Source organism: Danio rerio, chromosome 1, assembly GCF_052040795.2.
Source record: "Danio rerio strain M-AB ecotype USA chromosome 1, GRCz13ab, whole genome shotgun sequence".
In the NCBI taxonomy this organism is placed as follows: domain Eukaryota; kingdom Metazoa; phylum Chordata; class Actinopteri; order Cypriniformes; family Danionidae; genus Danio; species Danio rerio.
In genome coordinates, this window is record NC_141021.1 from 44,025,276 (window position 1) to 44,036,462 (window position 11,187).

General features: G+C 33.0%; 1 long non-coding RNA gene across 1 annotated transcript; it reads left to right on the forward strand.

The window, feature by feature from the left end:
- The first annotated feature begins 5,234 nt into the window (after window positions 1-5,234).
- LOC147846968 (uncharacterized) lies at window positions 5,235-7,364 on the forward strand. The gene is made up of 2 exons (XR_015476819.1): window positions 5,235-5,472; window positions 5,550-7,364. It is a non-coding gene; the product is annotated as an uncharacterized LOC147846968 (long non-coding RNA).
- The last annotated feature ends 3,823 nt before the right edge of the window (window positions 7,365-11,187 follow it).

The following is an 11,187-nucleotide window of genomic DNA, read 5'->3' on the forward strand; positions in this document are numbered from 1 at the left end:
GCAAATAATTCTGACTTCAACTATATATAACTTATATACATTAAAATTAATGTAAACACAAGACAAAAAGTTTTATTTTCAAAATATAATTCATTATTAGAATTTTTATTTAAGTTTAACACAGATTTCTTCATGTAAATTATTACAATTATTATTGTAAATGCAATTATGGAAAATTATAATAATAATAACGTATTGAATACAAACAATTGTACTTATTAAAAAGTTGTATTGCTGTGAGTTGAAATCATTAATTATAAAGCAGAAACAGTTTTGCCAAGTCCTCAATTACACTCAGACAGTTGCTAAGACAGTCCAGTCTGTTGACATTATCGGAGGACAATGTGGACCTTTTGTTTTGAATGATGTGAGCTGAGAGTGAGAACAGGCAGGATCACAAACAGGATTACTGAATCAGCATATGCATTTCCGTGCCTAATTTTGTGGCCACTGGTGATGCGACAAGGACGTAAGAAACATCAAGCGGTACATCAATGGCACATACAGGTACACTTTGTGTCACTCCAAAGCGCGCACACACACAAACACACACACACACACATACACACACACACACACACACACATACACACACCAACTGCATTAATTGAGTTAATTTTTTGTAAAATGTAAAATGCTCAAACTTCAATGCAAAGGGAGACCTTGATTTTTACAGAGTTAGCTTAGCAAAGCCTACAATGAACGAATTTTGGGGACTACAAAAAATACTTCTGCCCCCTGTGAGATCACAAAATTTAGTTTATTGCGCACCCACACTGCGCAGCTAAGGGCCATGGCCAGAGGCGCTGTAACGTTACAGCAGAGGGAGAAAATGCCATCCTGCTATTTCCAAACAGCTTCTCTGTTTCTGTATTTTTTCCAAATGACACGACCCAAACACAGAAGTGCTTGCAGTTCAATACTAATTATGTTCCAGAGAACTATAAAATACATAGCAAGCATGATTTGACAAAACGCAGCTTCCAGGATCTCTCCCAGTTCAGTCCTGGATTCGGCTAAAATTTCCTCAAAGATGAAGCAAGGAGACGCTGTGAACTCTGACTGAGCCACGACTTGTAAGTGTTTTTTTTTTTTTTTGTTAAAATTGATCATGACATGCACAGTGTCTAGCCTTAACGGTATGTTGTAAAATCATGTAAACAACGGGAAATTGTTCAACACCGCTAACGATTTAGCTACAAATCCATATTTATCAGTCAAACTGCTGTAAACACACACACACACACACACATACATGCACTCTTGACCAGCACGTGCGTCTCTCTGTGTGAGACGGCACGGCAGTGTTTCACTACACAGGCAGCTTTTCCAAGCATTTTACATCTCTGAAAATAAAGGCGCAAAAGATAAGTGAACGATACAAGTTACTTACACGCGTATATTTCGGATATACGTGAAAGACGTCATGTAACACGTTGATAAAAAAAACATACAGCAATGCTCTCCCAACTAGAGTGTAACAGCAAAAACAAATCAATCAAGGCTCACACAGGTCTTATCCCACATCTTGTGCTTTATTCTGTCACCAGCGTCACCACAGAAAATAACAATCTGAGCATGAAAGAAAAAGTACAATAAACATCGGTCCCGCACACGTGCGCTTATCGTGTTACACACGCACACACATAAACACACACACAATGGCACACAAACACTCTTAAAGGAGCTGCGTCCAATTTTCACTCATTACAGACACTTGTTGACTGACTGACTGTTAACACAAAACGCGCGTGCTTGTCCGCAGACGTGACGTGGAGCTGATCCGCGAATCGCAGCACATTATGATGTTGACCAATCAGAGTCACTTGAGGGCGGGCCTTTCACAGGATCTAGGAAATATGACAGTCGTTTTCATGTTAGTTGAGTAGCTGTGTATAATCGAAGTGAGATATATGAAAAAATAACATGATTTCCTTCAAGTGAAATATGAGCACACATTGCTCCACAACCAAGCCTTAAAATTACATTCTGGACCACCCCTTTAAATGTAAGAAAATTAGACATTTTACCATACCAACAGAGTAAAATTACGCACGTTCACTGCAGCCAGTCCTTATATGGGAAAACCGGAAAATGCGGTGGCGGTTTATTTGGGAGGTGGGAAACGACATGAAATGGAATAAGTAAAGAAACCAAACAGTGAGGGGAGCAAAAAAGAGCAACAGAGAGAGAAAGAGAGAGTGACAGGTAACTTGTTTGTGTAACGTTAGCAGGCAAATTAGCCTAACTTTATAACTAAAATGCATTTCTTAGTCTGAAGAAGGTAAACGGCTTTGCACTATGAAGGACATTATGTGTTATAAAGTGGTCAATAGATCTGTTGAAGTTGGTGCAGTAACTGATGAAAAAAATCTTGGTTTCAAACGTAGAGCCCAATAATCCCTTGTTGTTTAATGTTTAATAGTAAAACGTTGAAAATAAGTATATTGCCCGTTTGCACCACCTGAATTCTTTGACTTGCAATTTTTGACCAGCAGAGGTCAACAGTGCAGTGTGTCGAATGAACTTGGATTCCACAGGCGTTCACCTTATTTGAACTATTCTGATCTGTGTATCAAAGTAATACGCTACTTCCACGAAGACATTTTTTCTTTTGATTGGCATTCAGCACCTCATTATAGGAAACCGCCTATACCTAACCAGTTACACAGGATCTGCTCAACTTTCAGTCAAGCCCTCACACAAGCAATGTTGAGATGAATCGCTTTGTAAAAGCTTTTTAAAGGGTCCAAAAATAAAAATAAACATGTTTTTTTTTTTTTACTTCAAAGTCAATCCAAACCCCTGAGACCTCTCCTCATCTTCCGAAGATATTTTGGATGAAATCTTGGTTAAGCTATCAACAGCGGGCATCAGACTATTTCAAACTAGTCCAGAAATGTACCAAATACATCCATATGGGTGATTCTTTAATGGCAGGTACATTTGGTGGCCAAAACCATAATTTTTTCAGGTAAAAAAAAAAAAAAAAATGGTTTGATTTTTTTTTATCATTTATTAAATGTGTTCCTTATTTTCAGAGCACAGAATGTTACATAGCATAACAATACAATATTTTCTATGTTCTCCAAATATTTAATTTTAATTTTCTTTTGGCAATAGTATTATTATTAATATTAATATTATTATTATTGTGTTTATAATATATATATATATATATATATATATATATATATATATATATATATATATATATATATATGTATATATATATATATATATATATATATATATATATATTTATAATAATAATAGCTCTAATTAATAAGTTTCCTAATTCTACAACAGTAAATTGTTTAAAAATAACTTTAATCTAACAAAAAAACGTGTCCAAAAATCTTGTCAATTCTTTTAACATACCACACTTTGCCTTAAAATTAGTGGAATTAACCCCCACAACTATGTAAACACAGACAGTGGTGTCACTTTCCATTGTTGATAAAAGGTGAAGCACTGACAGGTGTGTGGTGGACTCAAAAATTATTTTAATTATTTATTCAAAATTATTTAATTTTAAAAGATCTTACACACAGGGTTATTTTGTACATTATCAATACTGTTACTACATCTTCAATAGGAAAATTGAATTTTTTCATTGATCACACATTGGACAAAAATATCTTAATCCTTACTTGATTAGTGTCATTTGCAAGTGGAGCAAGCTGTTAAGTATTGTTTAATATTGTTTAAGCATGGCGCCTTATCCCCCAGCTCTGACTGCAGTTTGTCTGGAGTGACTTTATTAAACATCATCTGTTTACACAGATTTTGATAATAATTATTGGCTGCCTACACAACACAGTACATCTCAGGTGGTCTCTTTCATCAAGTTTAATTATAATTTAACCTGTATTACTCTTTCTGGTGGTTTAAATGGACCCTTTTCAAAAGCGTTTAACGGTCATCATATTCTTAAATCCTTGAGAGTTTTTAATATAAAAATAAAACAAATGAACATTTATATGCATTTATAAATGTATTGTATCATCTTTGCGTCAAATTACAAAAACGAATTATCGCTTATGTGAGGTGTTTCTAATGCAGCGTCTATGGGCAGGACAGTAAATTTGATGTTGTTCTCTCTTCTGGCTGCTGTATCAGTCTTGAAGTATTTATTTATTTTTTTCTTTTATTTCAGAAAATAGAATTGTATAAAAATGATTTGTTGTACTCTTAGTTTATGAGAAACTGTACAAAAGCATGCACGTCCCTCTCAACTGGGTGCTCAGCCAAAAAACGCAAAAGGTGCTAATTAAATATTCATCGAAGGCGGCAACACCAAAGCTCCAAAAATACAAATTTATTAAATTAAAAAGACTGACATAAAGCCTGTGTGTGTGTGTGTGTGTGTGTGTGTGTGTGTGTGTGTGTGTGTGTGTGTGTGTGTGTGTGTGTGTGTGTGTGTGTGTGTGTGTGTGTGTGTGTGTGTGTGTGTGTGTCTGATAGAGAGAGAGAGAGAGAGAGAGAGAGAGAGACAACGCATTGAGAGCTGCCACAGCTGAGCTCATTAATATTCACAACCATTCAAATATGGTCAATAAGGACCTTGTGAATCTAGAGGTAGTTTATGAAGTGATAAAAAACCATAATCTTTGTGTTTGGGTAACCTTTAAAAAAAATGAAAATGATTACCGAGAGGTTTTCAAACAGGAACAGTAAAGTCTGTTTTTACGCCCCGCACGGGAGCAGTCTATGTTAACAGATTAGAGCGTTAATACTGCAAGCAGAAGCAGCGCATCAGCACAGATCGTGTGCTAGCAGTGCTGGACAATGTACAGTATTCATGGAGCAAATGCTCTGCTTTTGCGCTGCTCTCGTGTGCGGTGTGTAACAGCCGTTATGCTAATTAAGAACAGTCAGGCAGTGAATCAAAATCTAAAAGTTTAAAGTGTTTAAATCTTGTGCATATCACATGTTCTTGTTCAGTATATTTTTAGGCTTATTTGTTATTTGTCAAGCCAACTTGGCTATTGTTATTAATCAAACATTCATTTAACCACAAGGTTAAAAAAAAGAAGTCACATTTTATGTTAATTAATTATTTAATTAACTTAATTATTTGTTTATTATTTATTTATTATTTAATTTTTTATACATATAATATCAGTTTGTAAATATAATAATGAATACATCGTGTGCTGCTGTTTGGTGACTTGTAACTGGAGCCACAACTGAAATAACCTAATTCATATTTATAGATAGCAGCATCAGTTATCACATTTGCTGTCACAATCAATTAACGTACTTGCCATTTATTTGCATTTATGCAAAAATAATCATAGAATTATCTTTTTTTTTCCCTGACAAAAACAACATACACAGCTCTCTTCAAATGACAGCAGTGGAAATGTTTTAGAGATAAAATGGGTATTGTTTCAACTAGTGATCTTCAGTAGATTGCTATATTTTCTATAAATTATGTAAATAATATCAGTGAATTAGTATTTTTCCGTATTTTGTGATTCATGTTTTCATTTTCCCGTTTATTTATGCTTTTGAATCGCATTATGGCTTCATAATATTTCTAGACCTTTTAACATTAAAAAGGTCTAAAATGTGACATTAATATTTTTAAAGTGATAGACTGTCTGGGTTGCTGTATTATGCCACAAAAATCTTAAAAGTTAAAGTTTGCACTTTAACTATTTCCAATATAGAAACATATTATGTTTGCTGTCTTCTATTAGTATGTAGGTGAACTGTAGAGGAAATCCACATGAATTAAATCACTAGAGCTACAGTTGATTTAAAAATGATTGCTTGGTTTTATTATTAAATCTAGCTTCTGGCAAGGCTGACGATAATACAATTTAAATAAAATATTACTTTTACTTCTTAATTTCACAGTGATTCATATTCGGTGCATGTGAAGTATAGGGTTGGTTGATGCTCAACTGGCTCTACTGGTTCTGCAGTCTGTGACGGTACATGCACCAAATATGTGCAACTTCAAAGCAAACAACAGAGAGACCAAAATTTTATCTGTTTATTGATACACTGATTTTCATCATGTTTACACAGCACAAAACTCAATTGTTAAACCACGTTTCTGATTATGATACAGCCAAAATATCATCCCATGCTCAGGAGACACCGCATGAGCTCATGCACCTACTAATAATTTTATAGTGTCTTTCGTCATTGCCCTTATCTATTTTTTGCTTTGGATCTATGTATACCTGTAGCAGTAAAAGCAGTGAAACAGGCTGATACTTACAGAGCTGTTTTTATGCCCTTTTATCTCTTTGTCTCTATAATCCATAAAACATTCTCACAGACCATACTGTACCATCACATGCATTTATTTTATGATAATCCCCTTTGTTCCAACTGTTCTCTTACATTCATACCTGTCACTGCAGCTGGGTGCAGCACTGTGAAAGGGATGAAGGGGAAAAAGTAGGGCAGTAGAAGGAATACATAGACAATGTAGTTGCCTCTGAAATGGGTTGGATGTGTGGAGGAACTGGGACGCAGTGCAAATGAGGACATTTAGAAGTCACAATAAATGTAATTGCATTCTTGTCATAAAAATGTGTCCTGAATTATTTCACTCATTAAAAAAATAACAGAACACTTTTTTTTTTGGTATGGATTTTAGTAAAATGTTAAAACATTTGTGCTATACTATGAAGATATTCATTTGCAAATCCCAGTGTTGACAGGAATGCCTTTAGAGTGGATGTTTTACATGACAGTACTTTAAGTTTGCTAATCCCCTGGTTTAAGTCATAACTGGCTCGTTCAATTACATTTAATATTTGTGAAGTGGTCTGCATCTCCTGCAGCATTAAATCACCTGCATATTATTTGTTAACATCGCATGACTCCTGTTATGAGAATTCTGGCCATGTATAGATGAAGTCAGAATTTTTAGCCCCCCTGAATTATTAGACCCCCTGTTTGTTTAATAGAGAGAAGATTTTTTTCAACACATTTCTAAACACAATAGTTTTAATAACTCATTTCTAATATCTGATTTATTTTATATTTGCCAAGATGACAGTAAATAATATTTTACTAGATATTTTTCAAGACACTTCTATGCAGCTTAAAGTCAGATTTAAAGGCTTAACTGGGTTATTTAGGTTAACTTAGGCAGGTTAGGGTAATTAAGCAATTTATTGTATAAAGATGGTTTGCTCTGTAGTCTATCAAAAAAATTAAAGGGGCTAATAATTTTGACCTTAAAATGGTTTCTAAAAAAATGCTTTTATTCTAGCCAAAATAAAACAAATAAGACTTTTTCAAGAAGAAAAAATATAATAAGACACACTGTGAAAATTTCCTTGCTCTGTTATACATATTTTAGGAAATATAAAAAAAAAAAAAAAATAAACCAAGGTAATTTATTTCGATGTCAACTGTATATTATTATTCACACTCAGAAATTGTTGTACTTAACTGGGGCAATAACTTTTAAAATGATGCATTTGTATATAAAAATCCATTTGTAATCCATATTGGTATCTTGAAAGTATATTAGTAGTCAACAAAGGGTGCAAAAATGTTCTGTTTGAACCCCTTTGAAAAAGTGCTACCCATAATGCTAATTCTTTTTAAATATATAATAATACAAAATTTGTATATTTTCCCAAATTGAATACAGTACTATTGTAAGAAAATATGAGCAGTTGCTGGGCGCAGACTTTCAGTATCACTTTCACTTGAAATGACAGTCTAATAATGTTTAATTGAAATAAGCCTACTCAAGTTATTGCTAGAATGGACATGTATGCGGCCGGAAAATATCTATCATCAATTTCTAAATTGTATTTTAATAATGTCTACCCCAACCATCACCGTAATGTAAAAACAGAAATTTTACCAAGTATTTTACAAATTAGTTATGAAGTTACCCATTAAATTGTATTTTATTAACACCCCCACCTTATCCTAAACCTACCCCTTACAGTAAGAACATCATGGTTTTGCCAAGTACGATCCAATCCTAGAATAACATCTGTGTTGATTCTGGAACATAATTTTTGTTGGAAAATGTAATCTATTCCCTACCCCTAAAACCAACTGTAAATTATATGCAAAATCTGGTGAAATAGTAATTGGTTAACAATCAAGTAGAAGTGCATAAACCTAACCATAAGGCTAAACGTAACATAAACAGTGAACGTATCCCTTAATTCTGATTGGCTGATTGGAATGTTGTTCCACGATCAACGTAGATGTTAAAACAGGAACATGTCATACTTGGTGAAATCAGGTTGGCTTCATAGTAATGTAAAAATATTAATTATTATTGTACAGTGTCACAAAAAATATGCTATATTGATTTGTTCCTATGACAACTACTCCTGGATGAATTGGATAAAATGCAACCATATTGTATTGTTTCAAATCGTCAATAAGTTAGGGCAAGTCATTAAAGTCTGTGACCATCTTTGAATCGTCTCTCGGGCAGTATGCTCGGACAATCTGTCTGAATGGGGAAGCATCAAATTTTCCAAAACTATTTGCCTAACTTATGATTACATTACATATTTGGAATCACCAATGAAGTTAAACAACACTTGTCTCTTTAGTTTAGTTTCTCAATATTTGAACCAAACAATATTAGCATTTTTTCTAGTTGCCTGAGCTAATGGCCGTGTTATCATCCTCTGAATAATGCCTTGTCAGATTGCGTTGATCTTCTGAAGTAATTCACTACTTGGTGTTGATGGTGAGTCTCCTCCAGAAATGACAGCGACTATTTGTTTACTAGTTTGTGGGCATTTAAGTAATTGGTGTCATGTGATGTGCGTGTTAGACTGTACCTCACATTTGTTTCATACAGATTACAAAACAAAAAAAATCGTTTTCAAGTATAGTTGATTAATTAAATAGTATAGCTTTATTTAATTATATTTCTCATGTCTGTGAAGCAAGTATTTGCTGAGATCCAGTGTGTTTGTTTATCACAAAAACTGTCGTAAAAGCACATGTCTGTGCGAACTCCTACAGAAAAACGTCAGTCTATAGTGATCAAGATTGGCTCCTGTACTAGTAAGCGAGGCTTCATTTGCCATATTAACACTTTTCCCCATTCAAAACTATACGAGTGACAAGTCTTGTGTATTCTATAATCTTTGGCGTAATCCACCAACGAAACACAGAAAAACAGAATTCAGTGTTAGGATTACCTGAACAGCGAGAGAGAGAAAATAAAACAAACAAAAGACTTGTTAGTCTCCACAGATGACTTCACTTTGTCATAATTATAAATGCTTGTAGTGTATCAACTTAAAAAACATTGTCATCTTATTATAGAAAATATTTTCAAGTAAAATGATAGGATAAGCCAACTAAAAATAACTTGGCTGTAAATTTATCCACCAGCTTTGTATTTAGACTTTAATTAGTCTCTCTGGTGGGAGATCCACATTTTTTTAGACTGATGAATGCAGCCCCACCTTGGTTAATAACAAGACGTTATGTTGCAGTGCATTCAGATTACTCTTTATAAGAAGAATCTTGGTCCACCTCATTCTTTAGACATTTAAGTTCGTCCAAAAGTATATATTTGTGCAGCCAACACCCTCTAACGCAAAACGTTATGACTTAGGTGTTCCTTAAACAAGACTCTTTGTATCAGATTGTGTAACACATTTAAATTAAAATTATACATTTTCTTGGTTTCCTTTTTTCCCTTATGCATTTGAGAAGTTATGATGACATTTTTTTTTGAGTTGTCATGTCATGACAGTGTGATGTCCTAATTTTTCAACAAAGAAATGACGTAGAATATGACGCATGAAGGGCACCAACCAACTGTCTTTTATAAATGGAATAATCTAACAAAACATTTACCAGAGAGAGAGAGAAAGGGAGGGAGATTTTTAAAATGTTTTCTTAAATTATTATACTTATAAAAAAAACAGTGGGTTGGTGCCCTTCATGCATCATATTCTATGTCATATCTTTAATTAGGACGTCAAACTTTCATTACATGAGTAGGCAAAAAAAAACTTCTCAAATGCATAAGGGAAAAAATGTGTCACACAATCTGTTACAAATAATCTTGTTTAAGGAACATCCAAGTCACAACATTTTGCATTAGAGGGTGTTGGTCGCACAAATACAGTTGAGGTCAGAGTTATAAGCCAGATTTTCTTTTCCAACACATTGATAACAGTTTTAATAACTCGTTTCTAATAACTGATTTGTTTTTTCTTTGCCATGATGACAGTAAATAATATTTGAGTAGATTTTTTTTTTTAAATACTAGTATTCAGCTTAAAGGGCATAACAGTGGTTTATTTTGTAGAAATTTGAAAATATTGCTTAAAAAGTGCTAATAATATTGACCTTAAATTTTATTTTATTTCTTTTATTATTAAAAAACACTTTTATTCTAGCCGAGATAATACAAACTTAATACAAAAGAAAAAGACAAACTTAAATGTATAAAGAATGAAGTGGACCAATAGACCAAGATTCTCATATTCTCTTAAAAAAAATAAATTCTTATAAAAAAAATTAAATGACTGCTTTCTTATTCAAATATTTAAAATAAAATTATTTCTTTAGTCATTATTGCTTTTATTACAATTACATTAATAATAACAATAACAACAATAATAATAATAATAATAATAATAATAATAATAATAATAATAATAGAGCAATTTCTGAATGATCATGTGTCTCTGAAGACTGGAGTTATAAAGCTGAAAATTTACTATTAATATCACTGGGATAAATTATTAAATTAAACTATAAACTACTTTTTAACAGTAATGTTAGAGTCCAATAGCATTTCACAATTTTACATTTTTATACTGTATTTTTTATGAAATAAGTGCCAACTTGGTGGGCACGATAGGATTATTTTAAAACATTTAAAATCCTACCGACTAGAGCTGCACGATTCTGGCTAAAATGTGAATCGCGATTTATTTTTATTTTTTATTTTTTTGCCTAAAATAAAGATCATGATTTTCTCACGATTCTGTAGATGTAAAATTAGGGTTAATATGAGTGTGCTATTATTATTGTTATTCTCAAACATGTGGTAAAACAGCAATAGGCTTTGTGTAGGTCTACTGTTGGTTAAATTGCTAAATTTTGTATAGACTTGGAATGTTGAATTATTGTGTTTGAGACATATGCTTACAATCTGTCATTTTCTGCCTAAAATCGGTCATTGACGTGATTTTTGTGAATATT